The following is an 11,398-nucleotide window of genomic DNA, read 5'->3' as shown; positions in this document are numbered from 1 at the left end:
CTATACTCAAATCCCCGAGCTATGAAGGCCAACATACCATTTGCCTTCTTTATCGCCTGCTGTACCTGTATGCCAACTTTCAATGACCGATGAACCATGACACCTAGGTCTGGCTGCAGCTCCCCTTTTCCTAATGTGCCACCATTCAGATAATATTCTGTCTTCGCGTTTTTGCCACCAAAGTTGATAAGCTCACATTTATCCACATTATGCTGCATCTGCCATAAATTTGCCCACTCACCTAACCTGTCCAAGTCACCCTGCAGCCTTTTAGCGTCCCCCTCACAGCTCACACCACCACCCAGTTTATCTGCAAACTTGGAGATATTGCACTCAATTCCTTCATCCAAATCATTGATGTATATTGTAAAAAGTTGGGATACCTGCACTGAGCCCTGCGGCACCCCATTAGTCACTGCCTGCCATTCTGAAAAGGACTCATTTATCCCGACTCTCTGCTTCCTGTCTGCCAACCAGTTCTTTATCCACGTCAGTATATGACCCCCAATACCATGTGCTTTGATTTTGCACACCAATCTCTTGTGTGGGACCTTGTCAAAAGCCTTTTGAAAGTCTAAATACACCACATTCACTGGTTCTCCCTTGTCCACTCTACAAGTTACATCCCCCAAAAATTCCGGAAGATTTGTCAAGCATGATTTCCCCTTCATACATCCATGCTGACTTGGACTGATCCTGTAACTGCTTTCCAAATGCGCTGCTATTTCATCCTCAATAATGGATTCCAACATTTTCCCCACCACTGATGTCAGACTAACCGGTCTATAATTACTCGCTTTCTCTCTCCCTCCCGTTTTAAAAAGTGGTGTTACATTAGCTACACTCCAGTCCATAGGAACTGATTCAGATTGGATAGACTGTTGGAAAATGATCACCAATGCATCCACTATTTCTAGGGCCACTTCCTTAAGTACTCTGGGATGCAGACTATCAGGCCCTGGGGATTTATCGGCCTTCAATCCCATCAATTTCCCTAACACAATTTCCCACGTAATAAGGATATCCTTCAGTTCCTCCTTCTCACTAAACCCTTGGTCCCCTAGTAAAGACAGAACCAAAGTATTTGTTCAATTGGTCTACCATTTCTTTGTTCCCCATTATAAATTCACCTGAATCTAAATGCAAGGGACCTACGTTTGTCTTCACTAATCTTTTTCTCTTCACATAGCTATAGAAGCTTTTGCAGTCAGTTTTTATGTTTCCAGCAAGCTTCTTCTCGTATTCTATTTTCCCCCTTCTAATTACACCCTTTGTCCTCCTCTGCTGAATTCTAAATTTCTCCCAGTCCTCAGGTTTGCTGCTTTTTCTGGCCAATTTATATGCCTCTTCCTTGGATTTAACACTATCCTTAATTTCGCTTGTTAGCCACGGTTGAGCCACCTTCCCCGTTTTATTTTTACTCCAGACAGGGATGTACAATTGTTGAAGTTCATCCATGTGATCTTTAAATGTTTGCCATTGCCTATCCACTGTCAACCCTTTGCGTATCATTCGCCAGCCTATTCGAGCCAATTCACGCCTCAAACCATCGAAGATACCTTTCCTTACTTCAGGATCCTAATTTCTGAATTCACTGTGCCACTCTCCATCCTAATAAAGAATTCTACCTTGTTATGGTCACTCTTCCCCCAAGGGGTCTAGCACAACAAGATTGCTAATTAGTACTTTCTCAATACACATCACCCAGTCTAGGATGGCCACCTCACTGGTTGGTTCCTCGACATATTGGTCTAGAAAACCATCCCTAATACAGTCCAGAAAATCCTCCTCCACCGCATTGCTGCCAGTTTGGTTAGCCCAATCAATATGTAGATTAAAATCACCCATGATAACTGCTGTACCTTTATTGCACGCATCCCTAATTTCTTATTTGATGCTGTCCGCAACCTTACTAGTACTGTTTGGTCGTCTGTACACAATTCCCACGAGCGTTTTCTGCCCTTTGGTATTCCGTAGCTCCAACAATACCGATTCCACATCATCCAACCATCCTTTCTTACGATTGCATTAATTTCCTCTTTAACCAGCAATGCCACCCCACCTCCTTTTCCTTTCTGTCTATCCTTCCTAAATATTGAATACCACTGGATGTTGAGTTCCCAGCCTTGGTCACCCTGGAGCCATGTCTCCGTGATGCCAATTACATCATACCCGTTAACTGCTATCTGTGCACTTAATTCGTCCACCTTATTCCGAATACTCCTCGCATTGAGGCACAAAGCCTTCAGGCTTATCTTTCTAACACACTTTGCCCCTTTAAAATGTTGCTATAATGTGGCCCTTTTTGCCTTTGGTTTCTCTACCCTCCACTTTTACTTTTCTTCTTTCTATCTTGTGCTTCTGTCTCCATTTTATTCCCCTCTGTCTCCCTGCATAGGTTCCCATCCCCCTTCCATATTAGTTTAACTCCTTCCCAAGAGCACTAGCAAACACTCCCCCCTAGGACATTGGTTCCACTCCTGCCCAGGTGCAGACCATCCAGTTTGTACTGGTCCCACCTCCCCAGAACTGGTTCCAATGTCCCAGGAATTTGAATCCCTCCCTTCTACACCACTCCTTAAGCTACGTATTCATCTGAGCTATCCTGCAATTCCTACTCTGACTAGCACGTGGCACTGGTAGCAATCCTGAGATTACTACTTGTGTGGTCCTACTTTTTAATTTAGCTCCTAGCTCCCTAAATTCGTCTTGTAGGACCTCATCATGTTTTTTCCTATATCGTTGGTACATATATGCACCATGACAACTGGCTGTTTACCCTCCCTTTTCAGAATGCCTTGCACCCGCTCCAGGACATCCTTGACCCTTGCACCAGGGAGGCAACATACCATCCTGGTGTCTTGGTTGCGGCCGCAGAAACGTCTATCTAGTCCACTTACAATTGAAACCACTATCACTATAGCTCTCCCACTCTTTTTCCTGCCCTCCTGTGCAGCAGAGCCACCCACGGTGCCATGAATTTGGCTGCTGGTGCCATCCCCTGGTGAGTCATCACCCCAACGCAAAGCAGTGTATCTGTTTTGCAGGGGACCCCTGCACTACCTTCCTTGCACTGCTCTTCCTGTTGGTCACCTATTCCCTATCTGGCTGTGTACCCTTTACCTGCGGTAAGACCAACTCACTCAACGTGCTTTTCACGTCATTCTCAGCATCGTGCATGCTCCAGAGTGAATCCATCCACAGCTTCAGTGCCGCAATGTGGTCCGTGAGGAGCTGCAGCCGGATACGTTTCCCGCACACATAATCGTCAGGGACACCGGAAGCGTCCCTGACTTCCCACATAGTACAGGAGGAGCATAACACATGTCCAAGCTCTCCTGCCATGACTTAACCCCTAGATAAAATTAATTTGGCAACAACAATGCTAAAAGGTTACTTACTCTCTTTTCTTTAAGAGAAAGAAAATCTACTTACCAATCACCAGCCAATCACTTATCCCCTTGGCTGTGACATCACCTTTTGATTTCTTTCTACTTCTTTTTTGCCTTCTCTCCCTGCACCAGCTGCACCGGCTGGGCCTTTATAGGCCTCTATTCCAACCTCCCCATGACACTGCTCCCTGCTGGCCTCACGAACTCCTGCTCGGCCTTTATAGGCCTCTCCTCCAACCTCCTGACAACGAACTCCTGCTGGGCCTTTATAGGCCTCTCCTCCGACCTCCCGACGACGCTTCTTGAATGAAGTTCCCTTACAACTCCAACCTTTGATGTTACAGGGTCCTTTTATTATTGTCCTCTCTATTATATCATCTATCTGCTGGTACCTGGGACTTGGTCAACTAGTGGTGTTAATCTTATTCCAGGATAAACTGGCACACGATGCTTAGGAGAGGCAGAATAATCAGTAATGTCAGGCAGATGATTCTGAAATATAGGAACAGGAGTAGACCATCAGACCCTCAAACCCGTTCTGCCATTCAGTCAGATCATAGCTGATCTGTATCTTAACTCCATAACTCTTACTACTCTTGCCTAACAAAAATTAATCAATCTCAGTTTTTGAATTTTTTAATTGACGTAGCCTCAATAGCTGTTTGGCAGAGAGAGTTCCAGATTTCAGCTACCTTTTGTGTGAAGAAGTGCTTTCTGACATCATCTCTGAACAGCCTAGCTCTAATTTTAAGATTATTCCCCCTTGTTCTGGACTCTCCCACCAGAGGAAATAGTTTCTGTCTATCCACACTATAAACTCCTTTAATCGTCTTAACACCTCACTTAGTTCAACACTTAATCTTCATATACTCAATACTCAGGAGAATACAAACCTAGTCTATGCAACCTGTCCTCATAATTGAACCCTTATAGCCTCGGTATCATTCTGATGATTCTGCACTGCACTCCCTCCAAGGCCAATAAATACTTTATGCGTTGCAGTGCCCAGAACTGAACACAGTATCCAGTTATGGTTGAAGCAGAGCTCTGTCCAGCTATATCATAACTTCCACTCTTTTATCTTCCAACCCTCTTGAAATAAAGGTTAACATTCCAGTAGCCTCTGCATGAGGAGTAGGCAATGGTCAAAGGGGAGGCCTGTTTGACCTATCAGTGATGGAGCGGTTAGTAAACCAATGACAACTGCAGGTGAACGAGTGCTAGTGGTGCTTGTACCTGCTGCAGTTCATTAATAAACCCAGCCATCAGAAAGGACCTGAGTATTACAGCTCTATCTTGCTACTCTTGCATACCCATTCTTAGTTCCTTTCTTTTTCTTCCTCCACTTATCAGTCACAGCCAAGGGGCCAGAGGAGGAGGAGAAGGATTTTAATGTGGACAACAACAACATAGATCCATTTTTAAAATTTGTTCATGGGATGTGGGCGTCATTGACAAGGCCGGCATTTATTGCTCATCCCCAATTGCCTTGAGAAAGTGGTTGAGAATCGCCTTCTTGAACAAAAAGAGGGCAGTTAAGAGTCAACCACATTTCTGTGTGTCTGGAGTTACATATAGGCCACGCCAGGCAGATTTCTTTCCCTAAAGGACATCAGTGAACCAGATGAGTTTCATGATCACTGTTGTGTATAGAAGAACTCCACGAGGCTGAGTACTGTGAGCTAAACTTAGTGCGACCTTAGTCTTCTTTATTACAACTCCAGAGTGCCTAAACAACATGGCAGCCAACCTTTTATACTGGCCCTGCACGTGTCTGCAGGTGACCATTAGGACTCCAACAGTCGTGCCCTCTGGTGGGAGTATTACACAGTTACATACATAACATCACTCACCCCCAATGTCTTCGGTACAAGTTATTTACAAGTTGAGGTGATCCGGAGCCCTTCGCTCCCTGGTTGATCGTCTAGTGTGTGTGAGTTGGTCGGACCATTGCTGCACTGCACCGCGGCTGTTCTGACCGGACTGTCAGGAACGGTGGATTCATCCTCGTGATTGACAGTGAGATCGATTGCTGGTTGGGTGTGTGTTGGTGGATCATCGATGGTGATGTCCCCTTCAAGTTCCTGGTCGTCAGTAAATTGTAATTTGGTCTGATCTAAATGCTTTCTGCATGTTTGGCCATTTAACAGTTTGATTATAAACACCCTATTCAATTCCTTGGCCAAAACAGTGGCAGCAACCCACTTGGGACCATGACCGTAATTCAGGACAAACACAGGGTCGTTAACATTAATGTCATGTGAAACAGCCGCACGATCATGGTACATGTTCTGCCGGTGTCGCCGGGTTTCCACGTGATCATTAAGATCCGGGTGGACTAGGGAGAGTCTGGTTTTGAGGGCTCTCTTCATTGATAATTTTGCCGGGGAACCCCGGTGAGAAAATGGGATCGCATCCGGTAACTGAGCAGAATGCAAGACAAGCGGGTCTGCAGGGAGCCGTCCTTCATGCGTTTCATGCTCTGCTTGATTGTTTGGGCTGCCCACTCCACTTGACCGTTAGACGCGAGCAGACCTGACATGCTTGATGCCATTGCGGGTCATAAACTCGTTGAATTCCGAGTTGGTGAAACACGGTCCATTGTTGTTGACAACGACGTCGGGCAAGCCATGTGTGGTGAACATGGCCCGGAGGCTTTCAATGGTGGCTGTGGACGTGCTGGATGACATGATTACGCAATCAATCCATTTGAAGTAAGCGTCCACAACTACTAAAAACACCTTTCCTAGAAAGGGGCCGGCAAAATCTACATGGATCCTGGAGGGCCATGACCACAGACTTAGTGGAGCCTCCCTTGGTGCATTGCTCAGTTGCGAGCAAGTGTTGCACTGATGCACGCATGACTCCAAGTCCGAGTCATGCAACCTGGCAATTGCCTTCATCATGACTAGTGGGTACTGTATACGTCGCGTATAAATGTTTCCCTGACTTTTTTGGCAAAACCACGTGATTATCCCATAAGAGACAATCTGACTGAATGGACATTTCATCTTTGCGTCGGTGAAACTGCTTAATTTCATCTTGCATTTCCCCGGGAACAGCCGACCAGTTCCCATTTAGGACGCAACTCTTTACTAATGATAGCACAAGATCCTGGCTGGTCCAGGTCCTGATCTGGCGAGCTGTGACGGGTGACCCCTCACTCTCAAAAGCATCCATGACCAGTAGCATGTCTGTGGGCTGCGCCATTTCAACCCCACTGGTGGGTAATGGTAGCCGGCTGAGAGCATCGGCACAGTTTTCTGTGCCTGGTCTGTGGCGGATAACATAGTCATAAGTGGATAATGTAAGTGCCATCTTTGGATGCAGGATGAAGCATTGGTATTTATACCTTTGCTCTCTGAAAACAACGAAATGAGCAGCTTGTGTTCAGTTTCAAGCTCAAATCGAAGTCTAAATAGGTATTGGTGCATTTTCTTAACCTCATATACACATGCTAACACCTCTTTCTCGACCATACTATAGGCTCTCTCAGCCTTAGACAGACTTCTGGACACATATGCAACCGGTTGGAGGTTACCCGATACATTGGCTTGCTGTAACACACAGCCGACCCCATATGATGAGGGGTCACAAGCTTGCACTAAATGTTTACATGGTTCATAGTGTACAAGTAACTTATTTGAACATAGCAGGTTCCTGGTCTTCTCAAATGCTGTGTCTTGAGATTTGCCCCAAACCCAGTCATCACCCTTAGGTAGCAACATGTGCAAAGGCTCTAACAACATGCTCAACCTGGGTAGAAAGTTACTGAAATAGTTGAGGAGTCCCAGGAACGAACGCAGCTCCGTCACATTCAGTCTGTGGTCTGGGTGCATTCTTGATGGCCTCTGTCTTTGAGTCCGTGGGCCTAATGCCGTCTGCTGCAATCTTTCTCCCCAAAAATTCGACTTCTGGTGCCAGGAAAATACACTTGGAGCGTTTCAGCCTGAGTCCCAATCTGTTTAGACGATTTAGAACCTCTTCCAGGTTGTGTAGATGTTCGATGGTGTCACGACCAGTGATCAGGATGTCGTCTTGAAACACAACGGTGCGTGGAACAGATTTCAGCAAACTCTCCATGTTTCTCTGGAAAATGGCTGCAGCTAAGCGAATCCTGAAAGGGCACCTGTTGTATATATACAGCCCTTTGTGTGTGTTGATGTACGTCAGTCTTTTCGAAGATTCAGCCAGCCCCTGTGTCATGTAGGCGGAGGTTAGGTCCAACTTGGTGAACGACTTTCCCCCCACTAACGTTGCGAACAGGTCATCCACCTTGGGAAGCAGGTAGTGGTCCTGTAGTGAGACTCGGTTAATCGTTACCTTGTAGTCTCTGCAGATTCTGACCGTGCCATCGCTTTTCAACATGGGAACAATTGGACTGGCCCACTCGTTAAACTCGACTGGCGTTATGATCCCTTCATGTTGCGTCTGTCCAGTTCGATCTTGACTTTCTCTCTCATCATGTACGGAACCGCCCGAGCCTTGTGATGGATGGGCCGTGCATCGGGGCCGAGATGGATCTGTACCTTGACGCCTGTGAAGTTACCGATGCCTGGTTCGACTAGCGAGGGAAACTTGCGCAGCACTTGAGCACACGAGACGTATTCACTGAAGATAGTGCTTTGATGTCGTTCCAATTGCATCTAATCTTTTCTAGCCAGCTTCTGCCGAACAGCGTTGGGCCATTACCTGGAACAATCCACAATGATAGGTCATGCACAGCTCCATCATACAATACCTTCACTGCCGCACTTCCAGTGACTGGTATAAGCTCTTTGGTGTCGGTTCGCAGCTTTGCATTAATCGGGCTCAGTTTGAGTCTTTGTGCTTTATTGCCCTACAGTTTCTTGAAAGCCTTCTGGCTCATTATTGACTGACTCGCGCCCATGTCCAACTCCATGGATACTGGAACTCCATTTAATTTGAGTTTCAGCATTATAGGAGGGCTCTTGGTGATGAAGGTATATACCCCATACACTTTTTCCTCGGGTTGAGTTGCCTGTGCTGCATGATCCGCGTTGGATCGATCATCCTCTGCCACGTGGTATGTCGCAGCACGTTTACACATTCGCTGGAGGTGCCCCATCATTGCGCAGCCTTTGCAGATGTAGTGCTTGAATCGACATTGATGGGCCCGATGATTGCACCCGCAGCGCCAACACGGTTTTAATAGATTCATGTTCACCCCCGATGGCGAACTCTGAGTCATCACAGGTCTTGCAGCCGCAGACGTATAGGCCTGCCATATGCATTTCGGCCTGCTAGCGACTTCATTTTATGCACAGTACTTGCCGGTAAGCTTCGATGTTGAGAAGATATCTGTTTGGTGTTAGCGTCCGTGGCCATGCATGCCTGGGCGATCGCGATGGCCCTGCTCAGGTCTAGGGTTTCGGCAGCCAGCAGCTTTCGAAGAATGACCTCGTGGCTGATGCCCAGCACGAAAAAGTCCCGCAGCATTTGCCCCAGCGCAGCTCCAAAATCACAAGGTCCCGCGAGGCGTCTCAAGTCAGCAACATAATCCACCACGTCCTGGCCCCCGGAGCGATGGTGCATGTAAAAACGATATCTGGCCTTGAGGATACTCTCCTTTGGCTTGAGGTGGTCCCCAATCAGTGTGCAGAACACTATATATTCCTTCTCTGTTGGTTTTGTGGGTGTAAGCAGATTCTTGATAAGACCGAATATTTTATGCCCACAGACGGTGAGGAGAACCGCACTGCACTTGACCGCGTTAGTGACTCCTTCCAGCTCATTGGCCACGAAGTACTGGTCAAGCTGCTCGACGGAGGCTTCCCAATCATCACCTTCTATGAAACTCTCTACTATTCCAATGGCAGCCATGGTTGCGTGAAGGTTCATATTCTGCTACTCATCGCCAATTGTTGTGTATAGAAGAACTCCACGAGACTGTCAGCTAATCTTCTTTATTACAACTCCAGAGTGCCTAACCAACATGGCAGTCAACCTTTTATACTGGCCCTGCATGTGTGTGCAGGTTACCATTAGGACTCCAAAATTTGCACCCTCTGGTGGCAAGTATTACATAGTTACATACATAACAATCACCATTAGCAGATCTAAGATAGCTTGCTCCCTTGTAGGTTCTGTAACATACTGTTCTAAGAAACAATCCCGTATGCATCCTATGAATTCCTCCTCCAGGCTACCCCGTGCGATTTGATTTGACCACTCTAATACTAGAGTTCGAGCCCAGGATGCGTGGAGAGTCCTATAAAGGCCCAACGTCAGAGGATGAGCTGCAGTTCGAGCAGCGTGAGTCCGGGGTGCGTGGTGAGGCCGATAAGAGGCCCAACATCAGAGGGGGAGCGGCAGTTCGAGCAGCGCGAGTCCGGGGTGCGTGGAGAGGCCTATAAGAGGCCCAACATCAGAGGGGGAGCGGCAGTTCGAGCAGCGCGAGTCCGGGGTGCGTGGAGAGGCCTATAAGAGGCCCAACATCAGAGGGGGAGCGGCAGTTCGAGCAGCGCGAGTCCGGGGTGCATGGAGAGGCCTATAAGAGGCCCAGCTTATACAGATCCAGCCGGGAGAAAAAGCAAAAAAGAAGTAGAAAGGAATCAAAAGGTGACGTCACAGCCAAAGGGGTAAGTGATTGGCTGGTGATTGGTGAGTAGCTTCACTTTTTCTTTTTTATATCAGTAAGTGACCTGTTAATATTGTTGTCGCCAAATGGTTAAGTCATGGCAGGAGAGCTCGGTCACGTGATATGCTCCTCCTGTACCATGTGGTAACTCGGGGATACTACGTGTGCGGGAAGTGTATCCGCCTCCAGCTCCTGACGGACTGCGTTGCGGATTTGGAGCTGAGGGTGGATTCACTCTGGAGCATCCACGATGCTGAGAATGACATGAGTAGCACATGTAGCGAGTTGGTCTTACCGCAGGTGAAGGGTCCACAGCCAACTAGGGAATGGAAGACCAGCAGGAAGAGCAGTGCAAGGAAGGTAGTGCAGGAGTCCCCTCCAGTCATCCCGCTGCAAAACAGATACACTGCTTTGAGTACTGTTGAGGGGAATGACTCACCAGGGGAGGGCAGCAGCAGCCAAGTTCATGGCACCGTGGCTGGCTCTGTTGCACAGGAGGGCAGGAAAAAGAGTGGGAGAGCGATAGTGATAGGGGATTCAATTGTAAGGGGAATAGATAGGTGTTTCTGCAACTGAGACTCCAGGATTGCATGTTGCCTCCCTGGTGCAAGGGTCAAGGATGTCTTGGAGTGGGTGCAGGACATTCTGAAAAGGGAGGGAGAACAGCCAGTTGTCGTGGTGCACATTGGTACCAACGACATAGGTAAAAAAAGGGATGAGGTCTTACAAGACGAATTATGGGAGCTAGGAGCTAAATTAAAAAGTAGGACCTCAAATGTAGTAATCTCAGGATTGCTACCAGTGCCACATGCTAGTCAGAGTAGGAATCGCAGGATAGCGCAGATGAATACGTGGCTTGAGCAGTGGTGCAGCAGGAAGGGATTCAAATTCCTGGGGCATTGGAACCGGTTCTGTGGGAGGTGGGACCAGTACAAACCGGACGGTCTGCACCTGGGCAGGGCCGGAACCAATGTCCGAGGGGGAGTGTTTGCTCGTGCTGTTGGGGAGGAGTTAAACTAATGTGGCAGGGGGATGGGAACCAATGCAGGGAGACAGAGGGAAACAAAATGGAGACAGAAGCAAAAGACAGAAAGGAGATGAGTAAAAGTGGAGGGCAGAGAAACCCAAGGCAAAAAACAAAAGGGCCAATGTACAGCAAAATTCTAAAGTGTCTAATAAAAAGGCAAGCCTGAAAGCTCTGTGCCTCAAAGCGAGGAGTATTCGGAACCCAGGAGAGGGCTCTGAGCTAGTTAGAGTGGGTGAGAGCGCAGATGAACATGACCCCAAGAAAGAATGCAAAAGGCAGGAGGCAACAGAGTAGAGTAGCACTGGGGTAAGTGTAAACCACAAGTTGATAGGAAGGGACAATATGTATGAATATAAAGGGGCTGCAGGAGGGGTCAAA

Source organism: Pristiophorus japonicus, chromosome 7 (genome assembly GCF_044704955.1).
Source record: "Pristiophorus japonicus isolate sPriJap1 chromosome 7, sPriJap1.hap1, whole genome shotgun sequence".
NCBI classification, from domain to species: Eukaryota; Metazoa; Chordata; class Chondrichthyes; family Pristiophoridae; genus Pristiophorus; species Pristiophorus japonicus.
This window is presented reverse-complemented; position numbering follows the sequence as displayed.